This window comes from Hemiscyllium ocellatum, unplaced genomic scaffold, assembly GCF_020745735.1.
Source record: "Hemiscyllium ocellatum isolate sHemOce1 unplaced genomic scaffold, sHemOce1.pat.X.cur. scaffold_268_pat_ctg1, whole genome shotgun sequence".
Lineage (NCBI taxonomy): Eukaryota > Metazoa > Chordata > Chondrichthyes > Orectolobiformes > Hemiscylliidae > Hemiscyllium > Hemiscyllium ocellatum.
This window is the reverse complement of record NW_026868164.1, coordinates 19,469-32,162: the sequence shown is the minus strand read 5'-3', so window position 1 is coordinate 32,162 and position 12,694 is coordinate 19,469. Positions and strand designations below refer to the sequence as shown.

The 12,694-nt window shown below is 45.2% G+C and overlaps 2 non-coding genes across 2 annotated transcripts; one reads left to right on the top strand and one right to left on the bottom strand.

Annotated features, from left to right (window-relative positions):
• Positions 1-274: 274 nt before the first annotated feature.
• On the bottom strand, positions 275-364 carry trnap-cgg (transfer RNA proline (anticodon CGG)). Its single transcript is given in 2 exon segments — positions 275-310; positions 329-364. It is a non-coding gene; the product is annotated as a tRNA-Pro (tRNA).
• Positions 365-4,871: 4,507 nt separating this feature from the next.
• trnaw-cca (transfer RNA tryptophan (anticodon CCA)) lies at positions 4,872-4,943 on the top strand. Its single transcript has one exon. It is a non-coding gene; the product is annotated as a tRNA-Trp (tRNA).
• The last annotated feature ends 7,751 nt before the right edge of the window (positions 4,944-12,694 follow it).

Sequence of the window (12,694 nt, the reverse complement as noted above, 5' to 3'; positions counted from 1 at the left end):
TCTACTCCACCCATTCATGCATTTATCCAGACGCATCTTAAATGAATCTACCGTGCCTGCCTCTACCACCTCTGCTGGCAATGCGTTCCAACCGCCCACCACCCTCTGTGTGAAGTAAAACTTGTTTTCGCTTTGAATAAGTGTTGCCCTTGCCGCGTTCATTGTAATGGTAGCTCTGCTCCATCCCCGACTCAGGAAGTCGGATCTCGTTTAACGAAGCTGCTTCTTGAGAGAATTGATTGGCCGTTTTCGCACAAGGCAATGTAAGAAGCAAGGGCTCGTCCGGGATTTGAACCCGGGATCTCTCGCACGTCCACGCAGCAGGAGGCCCGAAGCGAGAATCATACCCCTAGACCAACGAGCCACATGCCCCAGCAGGCCTGCAATTTTTTAACACGTGCCAATCCCTTAAATGCTGCTCAGATCCATGAGAATCTAACCTTTTAGTTGTGAACATGAGTAAAGAAGCAATCCTTTTCGAGGGTGCAAACTGTACACGTGCCAAACTAAGTGAATACACAAGGAAAATAGTTTTAAGAGAGATAGAAAGTATTTGAGCACCTTTGGAGTGTCTGCCCCCTCCCTGGATTCACTCCAGTTGCTACACGTGAACAGTGTTTCACCCACCCCTACCTCCCCTCCCCCCTCGCTGCTGGAGGATGGTATATGGAAAGAGGGAGACATTGCTTTGCTCCAAGATACTGCCCAGAGAGAGGAAGTTTCACTCTGAAACTGACGGGGCTGCATCCGCATTGTGACGTCAACAATGGAGGCGGGCCGGACAGCTGCCCTGAGGTTGAGGCACGTGTGGAGGGGAGGACACTTTGCAAATCCCACTCTCCTCCAAGTCAATGCAGTTTGAGTTCAAGCAAAGCAATGGGTTTAAATTTATTTTAGAAAACCTCCTTTGTGCCGTGGGAAAACTGCTGTCGCGGGAAACGCAGTATTGCAGATTCATAGTAACTGAAGCAGGAGGAGAGGACCTTTTGGTCAAGCCTGCTTCGTCATTCATTATGATCACAGCTCCACCAACCTGCATTATCCCGACTACCTTTAATTCCCCTACCATGCAAAAACCCATCCAACTGTGTCTTCAATATACTTCATGAAGCTGTCTCAACTGCTCTGTTAGGCAGATAATCCCATGGAGTCTCACAGAGTGACACAGATGTACAGCATGGAAACAGACCTTTCAGTCCAACTCGTCCATGCAGCCCAGATATCCTAATCTAATCCAGTCCCATTTGACAGCACTTGGCCCAAATCCTCATAAAACCTTCCTATTCATCTACACAACCAGAAGCATTTTAAATGCTGTAATTATACCAGCCTCCATCATTTCTCCAGCAGCTCATGCCGTACATGCATCACCCTCTGCGTGAAAAGGTTGCCCCTTATGTCCCTTCTATATCTTTCCCCTCCCCTTCCTAAACCTATGCCCTCTAGTCCTGGACTCCCCCATCCCAGGTAAAAGAACTTGTCTATTTGCCCTATCCATATCCCTCATGGTTTTATAAACCTCTATACGGTCACCCCTTAGCCTCTGACGCTCCAGAGAAAACAGTCTATTCAACCTCGCCCTATAGCTCAACCCTCCAACACTGGCAACATCCTTGTAAATCTTTTCTGCACCTTTTCTAGTTTCACAACATCTTTCCAATAGGAAGCAGACCAAAATTACATGCAATATTCCAAACGTGGCCTGACCAATGTTCTGTACAGTGGCAACATGAGCTCCCAACATCTATCCTCGATGCTCTGACCAACAAAGGAAAGCACACCAAAAGCCTTCTTTACTATCCTATCTACCTGCGTTTCTACGTTTAAGGAACTATCAACCTGAACTCCAAGGTCTCTTTGTTCAGCAACACTTCCAAGGAACGTACCATTAAGTGTAAAAGTCCTGCTCTGATTTTTTTTAGATTAGACTTACAGTGTGGAAACAGGCCCTTCGGCCCAACAAGTCCACACCGACCCACCACCCACCCATACCCCTACATTTTTACCCCTATCTAACACTACGGGCAATTTAGCATGGCCAATTCACCTGACCCGCACATCTTTGGACTGTGGGAGGAAACCCACGCAGACACGGGGAGAACGTGCAAACTCCACACAGTCAGTCGTCTGAGTCAGGAATTGAACCCGGTCTCAGGCACTGTGAGGCAGCAGTGCTAACCACTGTGCCACCCACGATTTGTTTTTCCAAAATACCGCACCTCATATTTATCTACATTAACCTCCAAAAGCCACTTCTCAGCCCATTGGCCCATGATCAAGGTCCCGTTGCAATCTGAGGTAACCTTCTTTGCTGTCCACTACACCTCCAATTTTGGTGTCATCTATAAACTTACTAACTATACCTCCTCCGTTTACATACAAATCATTATATAAATCACAAAAAGTAGCTGACCCAGCATCAATCCTTCTGACACACCATTGGTCACAGGCCTTCAGTCTGAAAAGCAACCCTCCATCACCACCCTCTGACTTCTGCCTTCGAGCCAGTTCTGTATCCAAATGGCTAGTTGTCCCTGCATTCCATGAATTCCTGAAGAAGGGCTCATGCCTGAAACGTCGATTCTCCTGCTCCTTGGATCCTGCCTGACCTGCTGCGCTTTTCCAGCAACACATTTTCAGCTTCCATGAGATTAAACCTTGCTCACCAGTCTCCCATGAGGACCCTTGATGAACGCCTTCCCGAAGTCCATATAGATCACGTCTATTGCTCTGCCCTTATCAATCCACTTTGTTACTTCTTCAAAAAACTCAATCATGTTTGTGAGACATGATTTCCCAAGCTTAAAGCCATGCTGACTATGGCTAGTCAATTCTTGCCTTTCCAAATACATGTAAATCCTATCTCTCAGGATTCTCTCCAACAACTTGCCCATCACGGATGTCAGGCTCACCGGTCTATAGTTCCCTGGCTTTTCCTTGCCACCTTTCTTAAATACTGGCACCACAGTAGCCACCCTCTAGCCTTCCGACACCTCACCTGTGACTATGGATGATACAAATATCTCAGTGAGAGGCCCAGCAATCACTTCCCTAGTTTCCCACAGAGTTCTAGGGTACTCCTGATCAGGTCCTTGGGATTTATCCACTTTTATGCATTTCAAGATATCCAGCAATTTCTCATCTGTAATATGGACATTTTTTCAACATGTCAGCATCTATTTTCTCACATTCTATATCTTCCATGCCCTTCTCCACAGTAAACACTGATGCACAATATCCGTTCAGTATTCCCCCCCACCCCCCCCCCCCCCCCCCCATCTACTGCAGCTCCACACAAAGGCCGCCTTGCTGATCTTTCAGGTGCCCTATTATCTCCCTTTTTTCCTTTTGTCCTTAAGGTATTTATAAAAACCCTTTGGATTATCATTAACTCTATTTGCCATAGCTATCTCATGCCCCCTATTTGCCCTCATGATTCCCCTCTCAAGTATGCTTGTACTGCCTTTATACTCTCAGGATTCACTCGATCTCTCTGTCTATACCTGACATATGCTTCCTTGTTTTTCTTAACCAAAATCTCATTTTTTCTAGTCATCCAGCATTCCCTACATATACCAGCCTTTCCTTTCACCCTAACTGAAATATACTTGTCTGGACTCTTGTTATCTCATATCTGAAGGCTTTCCATTTTCCAGCAACCTGCGAACATCTGCCCCCAATCAGCTTTTGTAGGATCTTGCTTAATACCTGAATCTTCCTCCAATTTAGAACTTCAACTTTTAGATCTGATATATTATTTTCAATCACGATTCTAATGTTAATAGAATTGGGGTTGCTGGCCTTAGGTTTTGCACCCTCTCCAGTAGGTACATCCACATTGTGAATTAGAAAATTTCCTTGTACACACTTAACATATTCCTCTTTTTGACAGATAGGTAAATGGGCAGGAGTTATGCCTTGGGTCCACACTTCATTCATTCCCATCAACCCTACCCCCATTCCTACCCCAATAGTCCAACGCCACTTTCCTCTGCAACTGCCGAATGTGTGACGCCAGCCCATTTACCTGTTCCCTCCTCACTATCTAAGCGCCCAAACTTACCTTCCAGGTGAAGTGGTACTTTACCTGCACTTCCCACGACCAGTCTACTGCATTTGCTGCTCACAATGTGGTCTCATCTATATTGGGGAACCGAAGCATAAACTGGGTGACTGCTGAACAGAACATCTGCGCTCTGCCTGCAAAAAAGACCCTGAGCTTCCAGCTGCCTGCCAATTCCACACCCCACCCTGTTCCCTGGCCAACATCTGTGTCTCAGGTTTGCTGTATTGTTCCAGTGAAGCTCAGCACCAGCAGAACGAAGAGCACCGGATATTCCACTTGGGGACCATACATCCCTCCGGTCCCAATATCGAATTCAATAATTCTAGGGCCTGAACTCCATAGTATCCTCGTCCCTCCCACACACACCAAGCCTTGTTATCACATCGTCTGTCATTCCACACTACTTAGCCACGAACAGTCTCCATTAACAGTTATTCACCCTCCCACGCAGATCGTTATCAACTCCTTTATCTGTCCAACAGTTCTTCCTTCGCTTTGGGCTCTGTCCTGATCTCCGCCTTCCTCCCACAATATCTCCAGCATATAAACCGACATTTTCCCAATCACCATCAGTTCTGTGGAAGGGTCACATGCTACTCCTGTTTTTTTTGTTTCTGATATACAGCATCCACAATTCTTTCAGATTTTCATTGAGAGAGAGTTGGAAATTGTTTCGAGAGACAGAAAGAGAGGGGGGAGGAACAGAACAGATATGAACTGTTGATCTCCGTTGCTACTCAAAACGTAAAATCATTGAAGTGCGATCATTTCCTTTAATCATGAATAGAGACCACTGGCCATCTGTGAGCTTGTGGCGCAACGGTAGCGCGTCTGACTCCAGATCAGAAGGTTGCGTGTGCAAATCACGTCAGGCTCACTGAAGTCGACCATTGATGTTTCAAACCAAGGAAGGAGGATGTTTACTCCGTTTTTCTGTTGAGCCAAATCTTCTTTCCGGAAACTTTCGATCACAGTAAAGCTTTTCTGTCAGTTTGATTTGTGAACACTGAATCAGGGAGGTGGTGTGTCCAGTGTTTGGGTAAATGCTCAGCTACCCCCAATGTGAGAAATAAAAGACAAACTGTTCATCACGGGATTCAAACACACAGCCGTTTCATTCAGTTGGTGACAGCGCGGTGTGAATAACATTATACCGATATTTTTACAACATAATCTAGAGATTATCAGCTTTGTGTTTCAAACTATCAGGAGGTCCCAGCTCCTTCTGTCATAGCAGAGTGACAAACGAGTTCAGATAGAAATGTTTCCCACCAACAGCAAATCCTTTCCTCTCACTGGACACAGTTAAAATTATCTTTATTCAACAGAAGGAGCGGAAACTACAGTCTGACGGCCCCTCTCCACGTTAACGGTGAGCCTGAATTGTATAAACGGTGTCAGTAAAATCCAATGGAGGACACTGATTTGGTTCAATCGTTTTTATTTGCCAAGCGTAATTCACCGAGAGGATGCTGCTGTGTGAGACAGCGTGGGGAATTACTGCAGGGCCTCCTGCGCATGGAACACACCGCAACTGATGTGTTTCACCTTCATCAGTTTATTCCCATCTCGGAGAAGAGAGGTTTGATGATTAGGATCATAGCAGGCCGACAGAGAACAGGAGAAGAGCACTCAGACCTTCACAAGCTTGTCACCACAGCTGGGTCATCGTGGCCCGTGGATCAGTATGGGACAGTAATCTGCATCTACTGACTGGAAGCACAGCAAATTGGAGTGCTGGTGGGACTATCACACAGGAGAAAACGGCTTCGACAGATCAACTGGAGTGGTGCCCAATGCGCAACTCCGCTCACCCCAACTGAATAACTGTAACAAATTACTCAGTGATTCAAAGGAATACTCAGTTTTGAATCTGCATTGTGTCATGTATCTTCGAGAATGATGTCAAAACACCTTCATTGCTGTGATGGAGTATCCTGTTGGGCAGAATATACCCGTTGTCAAATTTTCCACGTTCTGTTGGTCTAACTCCGATTTCACTCAGAATCACAAAATGTCTGACAGCGCAGACTGAGGCCATGCAGCCCACCTTAGCTCTGCTGGTTCAACACAATATGTAAATAAGTGTCTCATTCTGTCGCCTTCTCCCTGTAAATCTGCACGTTGTTACATTGAACATGCCCACCGAATTCCCTTTTGTGTCCATTGAATCTGCCTCTTTGTCACTGTCAGACAGCGACTTACTGACCCCACTCCCTGTGCGAAAACGGTCTTCCTAATGTCACTTTTACTTATTTTCCTGATGACTTTAAATCTCTGCCAAAACGTTCTCGATCTTTTCAGGCCTGGGAGCATTTTCACTGCATTATTTCCTCTGTCTAAAACCCTCATGATGTGGAAAACTTCAATCAGACCAGCTTTCAGCCTTCTGTTCACCAAAGAGAGCTGCCCTAACTTTCCAATCTCCCTTCATTGCTGACATTCCTCGTACACGGTACCATTCACTTCAACCTGTTCAGCGCCGTCTGCAATCACTTCACTTCCCCGCTTCCTGAAGTATCACCCTCAGAATTGAGCGTAATACAGGTGGAGGATTCATTCAGACTCGGATTGCACGGGCGAAAAATCTGCAATACTTGTTTTCACTTTGAGCAAGTGTTTCCCTTCGCCGTGTTCACTGCAATGGTACCTCTGTCCCATCCCTAATTCAGGCAGTACGATCTGATTTAACGAAGCAGCTTTTTGAGAAAACTGACCCAGCATTTTTGCTCAGGTCAATTTAAGAAATGAGGGTTCGCCTGAGATTGGAACCCAGCCCCTCCCACCGTCTGTATATGCTAGAAAACCCAAAGCTAGCATCATACTCCGAGACCAACTAGCCAAGAACCATGGGCGCGCCCAGCTCCTGAAGCAACTGAGACTTGCTGAGTACGAAATACATTGTACATTACTCCGGGAATTACAAGCAGCATAGAGTTTCAAGAACATCTGCTTCTCACTCTGTCTCCCTGCTCGCAGGACTACTGGTGGATATTGAACCATTTTGTTTCGACTTGCAAGCTGTGTCTGGTGGAAGAAGGAGCCCACTCGCTCTTCTGCTCTCTCTCTCTATTTCGTGAGGCAGGAGAAGTCGGTTACACTAATGCGTAGGAAATGGGCAACTTTGAACGTGTTCCAAAGGTCTTGTTAACAGAGAGATAGGAAGATACTGTGCTGTCGGGACAGAGAGAAATGGACACCGGAGACTCTTCCCTCAGGTAAATTGATATGAGTGCATTTTTGTGCAGCCTGCTTAGTGTTCAGAATTTGTCTTGACACAGCAATCCTGCAGAGAGTCTTTTCTTACACGGGCGTTGGTTTCTTTATTGCAGGAAATGGGGCAAACCAGCAAGTCATGTGTTACACTTCACCGGTTCATTGCCATCTGAGCGAAGATGTTTCACACGAGATCAGGACACACCGACAGAGAACAGGACAAGACAACTCAGAGCTCCACAAGCGTGCCAGCACAACTGTGTAAATTTGACTTGTGTATCGATGTGACATATTTAACTTTTGAGGAAGACACACAACCCTCACAAAGAAAAGAAATCATCCTAATTTTTGTCTTCTACTTTTACAATATGACCCTCTATTTTCAGATATTAAGATAGGGATAGAAGCTGCATTCTAATAATACTTGTGGTACAGTTAACTATCTCAATGTGCTTCACGTAAACATAATGAGAATTCCTTTAAAAATCACAAGACCGGAACACAGATTAAGACAGGTGACCAAAGACTTGGTCAAAGGGGCAGGTTTCGAGCAATCTTTTAAACAGGTTCAATTTCCCAAACATCAGAGGACAAAGACGTAAAGAGCAGACACAAAATAACAAAGGATGGGAAGCAACAGTTTAGACATAATGTCACAGGATGAGTAATCCAGGGAACATGAGTTCATAATCCCACCACAGCAAGAGATGAGATGTGAATAATTCAAATCATAAATGGGGAACACAAAGTTAGTCTCAGTATGGTATCGGTGGCACTGACGTTAATTGTCATAAAAATCCATGTTCACAATGTCCTTTCAGGAGGGAAACTGCCATCCTTATCTGATCAGACTTACATGTGACTCCAGTCCCACAGCAATGTGGTTGACTCTTAAACTGCCCTCTGAATTGGCTCAAACAAGATACCTTGCAATTAGGGTTGGATAACAAATATCAACCTTGTGAAAGTGTCAGAACAGAAATTGCTGGAGAAACTCAGCCAGTCTGGCAATACCGGTGGAGAGAGGGAGAAAGAAACAGAGCCAATATCCTGGCCTGAGTCCAGAACTGTTGTGAGGAAGGGTCACAGCACTTCAAATGCTAACTCTGCTTCTCTCTCCACATGTGCTGCCATTCCTATTGAGTTTCTCCAGCAATTTATGCACTTTTGTGTTTCAGGTCTCCAGAATCTGCAGTTCTTCATTACACTGATGTAGGGAAGCTCAAATCCCATAAAAGAAAAAAGCAGAAGGGCTGGAATTACTCAGCAAGTCTGGCAGCAGCTATGGAGATAAAAACAGTTAGTTCTTCGGGTCATTGAAAGATCTTACATCAGAGACAAACGTTTGGGAAGCTGCAAGAGTAAAAGGCACTGGTGTAACTTCAACATCTGGGAGAACTCTCTCAGGCATGGAGGTCAGACTGATTCAGCATTCTGGTCCCGCTCATTTCCTGTTACCTGCTCCATTTGTTGTTCTTGTTATATTTCTACATGGTTGACACATTCCTATGTTTTAAAATGATATTCCAACCATACAGGAATTTTCCATGTAAGTAATCATACATTAGAGGGTTTGGAACGTGAATGTAACTTATAAACAGAAAGTATTTATTCATACATGGGGTGTGGGCATCGCTGGCAATGCCTGCATTTATACCATCCTTAACCACCCTGTGGTTGGTTGGAAAAGTGAATGAAGGTGTCTGAGATTGTCTTGATCAGCACAGAAATCTCAAAGATGGGTCTGCTCAGGTAGAAGTACCCTCCACTCCCACAGCCAAGTCTGCATTCATTGCAATTATAGACGCCATCTAAAACTCCCAGGACAAGGACAGCATGGGATCACAATCAGAATAAAGCTTCCTCTACTCTTAATTTGAAAGTGAAACTACTTCAACACTGTCCCCAACAAACACAGCCAAGACAGAGACAGCATTGGGTTAGATACAGAGTAAAACCTCCTCTACACTTCCCCATTCATATAGTTCCAAGACAATGACAGCAAAGGGTTAAATAAACTGTCGAGCTTCTTCCATTATGACTGACACTGAGTACGTTCTACACTAGTCCTCAAGGAAAATTCAGAACTGAGAATATTATCTGGAACTGAATTCACACCCCCTAATGGGAATGACAGCAACAGAAAATCATGTCGTGAAACACAGATAAAACACACACAATGTACAACAAAACTAGACTGTTATTGAGATCAAAGATATTTAAATGACAGGAAACATTGTACCCGCAATGATCCGAATGAGTGCTGAACAACTTTTTCACGTGAATAATATTCTCTGGGAATGCAATGTCCACCTCACTACTGTCTGTTCAGTTCCCCTGCTCTCGTTTAGGGCTGAGTTGCACATAGTGGCGTGGGGGGTCAAGAGGTTAGACAGTTAAGGTCAACTTAGATTGAGGGCATCCTGTGTCATGCCAGTGAGGTCGAGGGTCGCTGATTTACTCAACTTATAATCGGGGACAAGGGGATGTCAGGCTGGGCTTGTATCAGTTTGAGTTTAGAAGAAACAGATGATCTTATGGAGCTGTACAACATCTGGAGAGGACTTAATGTAAATGTAATGTCCACTCACTTCCACCCAGAGACTAGCCTCTCATTTCAGATAAGAGAGTCTTGTTTTTCTCTCAAGTGTTCCCGAGTCTTTGAAATTCACTTCTTTAGAGAGCAGCATGTCGTGGTGGCACGGTGGTGAGCACTGCTGCCTCACAGCATCAGTGACCTGGGTTTGATCCCACCCTCGGGCCGACTGTGTGGAGTTTGCACATTCTCCCCTTGTGTCTGCGTGGATTTCCTCTGGTGCTCTGGCCTCCTCCCACAGTCCAAAGGATATGCGGGTGAGGGTAGATTGACCATGGGAGATGCAGGGTTACAGGGATAGGGTAACGAACTGGGTCTGGGGTGGGATGGTCAGTCAATGTTGACTCGATGTGCTGAATGGCCTTCTTGCACGCAATTGACCTACATTAGTCAATAGTGTACACTTGCTTTATGGTTACCGACATCAAATTACATTCGTGGTTTTGGTTATTTCATCTGTTACGTTATCGTATTCAACCAACTACAGCATCTAGAAACTTGCTTAATTACAATATCCAATATCTTCAGAGTACTTTTTCTTTTTGTCACGACCATTATCTTGAACTCTGACGTGTGACCTCTTCATTTCTGCCAAAGTTCCTTATTTGTCCCTACATTGTCATGGTTTTACTTTGTCGAATGTCTTCCTGGCTTTTGCAGTTAACACCCTATATTCCGCCCTCGTCAACTTTTTCCCTTACAATTGTGTACTAAGAATTTCATGAAAAACCTCAGAGTGTGGTGAGACTGTGGAACTTCCTACCACAGTGAATAGTTGGGTTGGAAGACATTACAACTAAGGGTAAGCAACCTAATACAAATGAATGTCACTGTCACCAGATTCACAACAGAGTGAAATTAAAACATGCAATGTCCCTCTATTTCTCAACTGTTCTTAACCAGACTTGATGAAGAACAGACCTTGCACATCAACATAATAATTTAAACAAAAACCCAACATTATAATTTAAACACGGCAACTTTTCCAGGGCAAATTTAAAGAAGATAATCTAATTAGTAGCAATGATTTAAATCCTTTGATCAAGTCCCCCACCATCTCAGAGACAGAAACTTAAGCGGCAAATTAAGAAAGATTTTTTTTAAACTTACCAATTCAAAGAAACAGTTTCCAACAATGGATTGCCAAGCCTTCGTGCAATCCTTGGACTATGAGTTTTTCACAGATACGTAACTGAAAATCTAATTTAAAGGCCGCTACTGAATGTGAATAGACACCCCAAAGTATTTAGCCATTTCTTACAGGCTGGGATTCATTCCCAGAAAGAGCCAACAATTCTTTAACTGGACAGTAGAATCAAGAGAGAACAGTGCCTGGACTCAACAAGCAGCAATGCCTAATGGAAGCAAAGTTGGCGGCGGGGCAAGGCGAGGCAAGGGCATAAATCAAAAAAGATCACTGACTCTCCCACTGCAACACACACTGTCAGAATGCACAGGGGCTCAGTCCTGGGAGTGACCCACAGCAGTTTCATCAAGAGAACCACACTTGATGAACAGATCTTGCACACCAGAATTATAATTTAAACAAAAACAAACAATTATGAATACCACAAATTTACTAGGGCAAAATTAAACATGATAATTCAGTTAATAGCAATGATTTAAGCCCCTTGATCAAGTCCCACACCATCTCATAGACAGAAACTTAAGGCATAAATTAAGGAAGAGAATTTTAAAAATTATCAATTCAAGCAAACAGTTTCCAACACTGGATTGCCAAGCCGTTGGGCAATCCTTCGACAATGAGTTGTTCACAGGCACATAACCATAAATTTAATTTCAAAGTCACTGCTGAATGCGAATCGACACTCTGAAGCATTCAGCTATTTCTTACAGACTGGGGCTAGTTCCCTGACAGAGCCAATAATTCTTTAACTGGACAGAAAAAAAACTAGAGAGAACAGCTCCTGGTCTCAACGAGCAGCAACGCCCACTGGAAGCAAAGTTGCGGGGTGGGGGAGCACGACAGCATAAAACTAAAAAAATCCGACCAACTCTCCCATTATAAGCACTGTCAGATTGGGCAGGGGTTCAGTCCTTGCAGTGACCCACAGCAGTTTCACCAGCAGAATCAGATTGTTGGGAGCACTGGGGTGCCCGCTGGTGCTTCTGCTAGGTGCAGAATGATGAGAACCTCCGCCTGCACTTGGGGTAGGTGAACGGCCTCTCTCCGGTGTGGCCCCGCCTGTGTCTCAGCAGGAGGGAGGAATTGCAGAAGGTCTTCCCGAACTCTGGGCAGAGTAAGGGCCTCCCCCCGTATGGACCCGAAGGTGGGATGCCTGGGTAAACCCTTCCCGCACTTCAGACAGGAGAATGGCCTATCCTCGGTGTGGACCCGCTAGTGCCTCAGCAGGGCAGAGGTATCATTAAAGGCCTTTCCGCACTTGGAGCAGCTGAAGGGTTTTCTCCAATATGTGGACACGGCGGTGGGTCAGCAAGACGGAAGAATAGCTGAATACCTTCCTGCTTTCGGGACAGGCGAATGGCCTCTCGCCTGTGTGGACCCGCTGGTGCCTCTGCAGAATGGAGGAACTGCTGAAGATCTTGCAGCACTTGGGACATCTGATGGGTCTCTCTCCCGTGTGGACCCCCTGGTGCTTCAACAGGCAGGAGGAATTGCTGAAGCTCTTTCAACACTCGGGGCAGGGGAAACGCCTGTTGCTCGTGTGGACCCGCTGGTGCCTCTGCAGTACGGAAGAATTGCTGAAGACCTTCCCGCACTCAGGGCAGCTGAAGGGTCTCTCCCAAATGTGGACCCGCTGATGGCCCAGCAGGTGGCAGGAATTGCTGAAGCC